Source organism: Oncorhynchus masou, chromosome 27 (assembly GCF_036934945.1).
Source record: "Oncorhynchus masou masou isolate Uvic2021 chromosome 27, UVic_Omas_1.1, whole genome shotgun sequence".
Taxonomy (NCBI): domain Eukaryota; kingdom Metazoa; phylum Chordata; class Actinopteri; order Salmoniformes; family Salmonidae; genus Oncorhynchus; species Oncorhynchus masou.
This window is the reverse complement of record NC_088238.1, coordinates 49847642-49854212: the sequence shown is the minus strand read 5'-3', so window position 1 is coordinate 49854212 and position 6571 is coordinate 49847642. Positions and strand designations below refer to the sequence as shown.

Sequence of the window (6571 nt, the reverse complement as noted above, 5' to 3'; positions counted from 1 at the left end):
AGCAATGAGCCATTTGCCATTATGATGCTTGTTAGCATTACCCAGGCTGTGTAATTACCTCTGTCAATGAAAATTATTGTTTCCAGTGTCAGCTGATTCATCACTACATAATCTTATAGGTTGAAACATTCAAGAAATCTCTTGGAAGAGATCTAAGCACTGAAAATGTCTCATGTGGATGGGGTTTTTCATATGTTCTTGAAAGATTGACATGGCTTGAAATAATCACTGACATCGACATTTTGGCATAACAAAAAAAAGGACAGCCCTCTTCAAATACATATTTATCATATATACATGTTATTTATAAACAAATGTGAGTTCTCACATTTTTGGCTTTGGGATGGATTCTACAACTCTGTTTATCTTTTCTATGTTATCAGCATTGGCCAATTTGGTATTACACATGGACCCTCTTTTTATATTAGGGGGAGGCTGCATTTGGTCAGCCAGAACATCCCCAAGACAGGCAACCACCGACTCCACGGCAGCAGCTGTCCTTTACACTTTCAGGTGGCACAAATATTGAATAAATCTGTCTCGACAAAACTCACGTTAAATTGCTGTTTTTCTATCATTTTCGCAGAGATAACAATGATTGAGGTAAGTGCTTCCGGTCGCCATATTTGTGGTGCTTAGCAGCACTGTGCAGACATTGCATGTCATACATCATAATCAACCTACTTTTGTTCCTTATTTTGGATAGTTATGTACGTGTAAAAAAAAGATGTCTAAACGATATTGGTTGGGTTTGGGAGATGATGATTCATCTAGTTAAACGATAACGTCTTCTAATGGTTTTGTATATGGTATAATATGGAGAGAGGATCCTTTGGATTTGTGTTTCGTCGGCAGTACAGCGCAGGATATTTTTGGCTGCAACTAACGTTAGCATGCTAGCTAGCTAGATCATTACTAGTTCATTGAAACTATCTGAAGCTGGCTCTGTTCTGTAGATACTACGAGCTAGTTAGCTAACTAATTGGCCCGATAGCTAGCTAAGTCACAGCGTTGAAATTAACGTTCTGCAACTGAAAAGGAAAAGAACCAATTCCCTAAGAGATGTCTCATTTGCATGTCACCCAATTATTCAGTCAGTGGACGTCAAAACTACATGGCCAACTTTGTTGGCAGAACAGACATTCTTGAAACCCTTCCATGGAATTGGGTACCGAGTGTCATGCCAACATTCCAGGCCCATAAGGACATGCGTTCTGAGGTGGTGTACCCAAGACAACAAGATGGTCTGCTGATGTTCATAGGAAATATAACTAGTGAGCTGCAGTAACGGGATATGTGATGCTCCATTATCTGTTACAGTTGAGCTATGTTAGTGTAAAGCCTCAGAAGGAATAGTTCAACTAACCTGTTCTTCGTGATACGTTCTTTGTTCTTGATTCGGAATAAGTGTATCTTATAATTGTCCAGTTGCAGGTGGTTCACTGAAAACCAGAGAATTTTTAGAAAGTTATCAAATCCAAATATTATTTTTTTAGTCGAGTGCGGAGTTCCCTTGCCATTTTAGCCGCAAGACATCTTGCATTTTCCAACATCTTTGCAGGAACAAATCGTTTCTATTTGACGCGGCCGCAAACACTTGTAGAAGTAGATGACAGCAGGTCACACAGTGCGACCAAAACAATGATCTTACACACGTGCAAGAGGCACTTCTCACTCGATACAAAACGTGGATTTAATATCTTTCCGAATAGTCTCTGGTTTTTGGAGAACCACCTGCAACTGGAGACGGACATTTTATAAGATACACTTTTCTTCCAAATCGAGAACGAAGAAGGTCAGCCAAGAACAAGTTGGTTGAAAAATCTCTTCTGAGGCTTTACACAAGCTAAACTGTATTGGAGCATCATATTTCCCTTTACAATTCAGTAGCAATAGGAAATAGTGCATTGCTCAAGAGACATGACATAGGCTACATTGGGGGCAATTCCATTTTAACAGCGTGACTCAGATTTTCCCTTTTAAAATGTATTTCAAGCAAAAACCAATGATTGCCAAGTTAACAAATCATTTAACTCTGAACAAGGACTACTTTCAACAATTTACACTGAACGTGTTTTTACAAAAACACATTTGCTTGAAGAACAGTGCAGATGCAAAGTTTGGTAACAAAATGGGAACAAACACCTCAACCCATCATTCTGTTACCAAACTGCATTTGCACTGTTCTTCAATAAATGTGTTTTTGAACAAATTTGTATGGTTTGCAGTCATTGTTTTTTTTGTGGCATACATTCTAAAGGAACAAATCTGAGTGTCAGCATCACTCTGTTTTCAACCTTGGTTTTGTCAAAGAAGGAAATTCAAGACTTGGGTTATTGGGGCCAGACATGCATTGTATCATGATAAAAGGAAATAAAGATGTCGCCCATTTGTGAAAGGAAAGTGTTAACCATTTGACTTATGATATTTTAGACTTAATTTCTTCACTAATCTGACCTTTGAATGCTACACTTGATTACGTTCTTCTGTAGCGTGAAAGGGAAATGCGCAGTAACCTTTTCATGTTATTTGAGGAAAAGGACACGTCATAGCCGAACCGCGGTGCACTTTTACCCTCTCGGATCGGAGTTCTATTTCTGTGTTGGCGTCATTCTATTTTATTCCATACCCCTTACTCTAGCCCTTAGCCCTGCCAACATGTAAGATGTAGGAGTTGGGAATGGGGCCTGGCTGATGTAAAAAAAAAGCTTGTCTGACACACTACTAACATGTAACCTCCACCACAGGTGAGACCATGACAGGGACCGAGACTAGCTGTCGAAGGACAGGGACTGAGAGCGGGACGTCAAGCACTTTGGCATGGCCCTGAACCCAGCTGTCTGCGGCAGCAGTGCGGGCCTTCTCTCCATCAAGCAGACAGCCATACAGCAGCAGATCAACTCGTTCACCAACCTGGCCCACACGGCTACTATGAGATCCTGAAGAAGAGTCTGCAGCTGCCCATGTGGGAGTACAAGGAGCAATTCAAAGATGTCCTGGCATGCCACCAGTTACATTTTCATCAGAGAAACAGGCTCTGGCAAGACCACACAGGTAAGCAGGGAAAGGGGTAGACTCGTGCATGGGGATACACACACACACACACACAGTCTTTTACTTAGTTAATTACTAAGGCTCAATCCGAATACCACCCCCCCCTTCAAATAAAATGAAATGAGTTGTAGTCCTCACCCTCCATTTTGCACGATCCTGCATCTGAAGTCGTGTTCCAATTCAACTCTGAACGTGGGGTAGTTCCTTTTCAGCCCTCTATTTGGCCCTAGACATGCAGACTAGACATGCAGACTTCCTATCGAGTGTTTATCAAAACTCCCATAAAGCTTGGTGACCCAAATTGCTTCAGAAGGATTTCTGCCAAAAATACTAGGAAGGAAGCAATTGTAAGTAATTAGAACTTCATAATGAATCATGCAAAAAAAAGTACAGTTAAGAGGAATATGTTAGTTATTGTAGCTAGAGAAAAAATAAATTCTGCATATTTTTGGGTCAAAATGTTAATTTACGAAAGTTGCTATTTAAAAGCTGCAATAGGTAACTTTTTGGGCGACCTGACCAAATTCACATAGAAATGTGAGTTATAGATCTGTCATTCTCAATGAAAGCAAGTCTTAAGAAGCAGTAGATCACTATTTCTATGCTTCCCGTTAAGTTTTGTTTTTGCATCTTTTACTTTCGGTTTTGTACACCAGCTTCAAACAGCTGAAAATACTATATCTTTGGTTATGGAAAATATATTTCACAGTGGTTTACATGGTACAATGATTCTCTACCAGTGGAGGCTGCTGAGGAGGATGGTTCATAATAATGGCTAGAACGGCGCGAATAGAATGCATACCATTCCACTGATTCCGCTCCAGCTATTACTATGAGCCCGTAATCCCCAATTAAGGTACCTGTGTCTCTACACTATAATTGCTTGTTTTGTCACATAAACTGAAATTAGGCAAACTATTAGAATTTTAGCAACCAGGAAATGGCGAAACGATTTCTACATAGTGCATCTTTAACAAGCCAGCTGATTAGCTAAAATTAGCCAACTAGCTATACATTTATCTTGGCATTTGACATTTGTATAAATTTCAATTTGTGTTGTTTAATGTTTTAGGGACTCCTGAGCAAACCAGGCTGTCATCTTGTGAAACCCAGTGGATGTGAAGAACCTAGCCAGCTAGCTAGCTAAAGCTAGCTAAATTTAATGTACAATTCTGTAATCTTGACTTGTTATTAATAAAAAAATATTTCAAATTCAATCCGATCACTTGTCAGTGATCTTTAGTGTAGTAACGTACCGATAAATAAATACACCTGCATTTGGTGCCTAGAAGGCCAGCATCCCCAAGTCGCCCTCTTCACTGTTGATGTTGAGACTGGTGTTTTGCGGGTACTATTTAATGAAGCTGCCAGTTAAGGTCTTGTGAGTTGTCTGTTTCTCAAACTAGACACTCTAATGTACTTGTCCTCTTCTATTCTTGGTAGAGACAGTTTGCGCTGTTCTGTGAAGGGAGAAGTACACAGCGTTGTACGAGATTTTCAGTTTCTTGGCAATTTCTCACATGGAATAGCCTTCATTTCTCAGAACAAGAATAGACTGACGAGTTTCAGAAGAAAGTTCTTTGTTACTGGCCATTTTGAGCCTGTAATCGAACACACAAATGCTGATGCTCCAAATACTCAACTAGTCTAAATGCCAGTTTTATTGCTTCTTTAGTCAGGACAACAGTTTTCAGCTGTGCTAACATAATTGCAAAAGGGTTTTCTAATGATCAATTAGTCTTTTAAAATTATAAACTTGGATTAGCTAACACAAAGTGCAATTGGAACACAGTGATGGTTGCTGATAATGGGCCTCTGTACGCCTATGTAGATATTCCATAAAAATCTGCCATTTCCAGCTACGAGAGTCATTTACAACATTAACAATGTCTACACTGTATTTCTGATCCATTTGATGTTATTTTAATGGACCAAAAAAAAGTGATTTTCTTTCAAAAACAAGGACATTTCTAAGTGAGCCCAAACGTTTGAATGGTAGTGTTTATAAGTGTTTGTTTTGGTCTTCGTCCCCGTCGTTTTCATGATGTACTTTATTTTGGGTGGAGAAATAAAAAACATATTACTGCACCTGTCTCCTATCATTATACAGTGTGACACTGACAAAGGCCCTTCTCCCCTGATTGCTCAGTTTGGCCGGGTGGCCAGCTCTAGGAAGAGTCTTGGTGGTTCCAAACCTTTTCCATTAAAGAATGATGGAGGCTACTGTGTTCTTCGGGACCTCAATGCTGCAGATATGTTTTGGTACCCTTCCCCAGATCTGTGCCTCGACACAATCCTGTCTCGGAGCTCTACGAACAATTCCTGTCAACTGTGGGACCTTATATAGACAGATGTGTGCCTTTCCAAATCGTGTCCACAGCTAAGAAAAGCCAACTGATAACTCAATAATGAGATGCCTGGGTGTCCTCACACTCTCCCACTCTTTATTTACTGCAGACTCATCCTGCCGCTGAAACCCATCTCCTTCCCCCCCCCCATCTTCATTTGTTGACATGTTAAATGCAGAGTATGTGTTTTCCCTAACCGTCGCAAAGAGGTTGGTTGCTACTAACGGGAACTCATCCGAGCCCAAGGCTAATCCAGCGGAAGGAACAGTTTCTAACTTTAGGTCTCCTCGTGTTTTGAACAGCAAGTAGGGGATCCCCACTGGGCGTGCACATCAGTCGAGAGCTGTCATACTCTGTCTAATACAAGCTATCATCGCAGCATCTCTAGAGCTCGCTGTCTATTTTATAGGAGAGGGGGGGGGGGCAATTGGGGATGCTGCCATGGGGTTTACAGACAGTAAATGGTAGTTTATTAATGCTTTGCTCTTCAAAACATCTGTGCTATCAAAATGTCTGTGTTTCTTACTCAAAGCTATCGTCAGTATCATTTTGTAAAGTGCTTTTGAATGGTATTAGTTTGGCTCTTGATTTGTGGAAGGTGGGGAAGGTAAAGAGTACAAATGAGGGTGCTTGAATGACCTCTTCCCCTCTCCATCTTCTTTTGTCCCTCTCCCCCCTCCTCAGAAGGTGAAGTTCTTGGGCGGCCCTAAGAAGGCAGTGACCTGTACCTAGCCCATTAGGGAGGAAGCCATGAGCGTGGCCCAGGGGGTGTCAGACGAGATGCACGTCATGCTGGGCAAGGAGGTGGGTTACTCAATTAGATTTAAGGACTGCTGCTCGGCCTGGTTAACATAGCAGGACACAGTATTTCAGTTGTTTGATTAAAATGTCCACTTTAAAGACCTCTCCGTTGTGTTTTCTCCCTCGGTGCACGCACATGACAGACGGTATGTTGCTGCGTTAGGTCATGAACGACCCCCTGCTGGCGCGCTACGGCGTCATCCTGGATGAGGCCCACGAGAGAACACGGGCCACAGACATCCTCATGAACACGGGACACAGACATGCTCATGAACACGGGCCACAGACATCCTCATGAACACGGGCCACAGACATCCTCATGAACACGGGCCACAGACATCCTCATGAACACGGGCCACAGACATCCT

The 6571-nt window shown here is 41.6% G+C and overlaps 1 pseudogene; it reads left to right on the top strand.

Annotated features, from left to right (window-relative positions):
* The first annotated feature begins 2751 nt into the window (after window positions 1-2751).
* Window positions 2752-6571, top strand: part of LOC135515517 (ATP-dependent RNA helicase DHX15-like) — a 39449-nt pseudogene continuing 35629 nt past the window's right edge.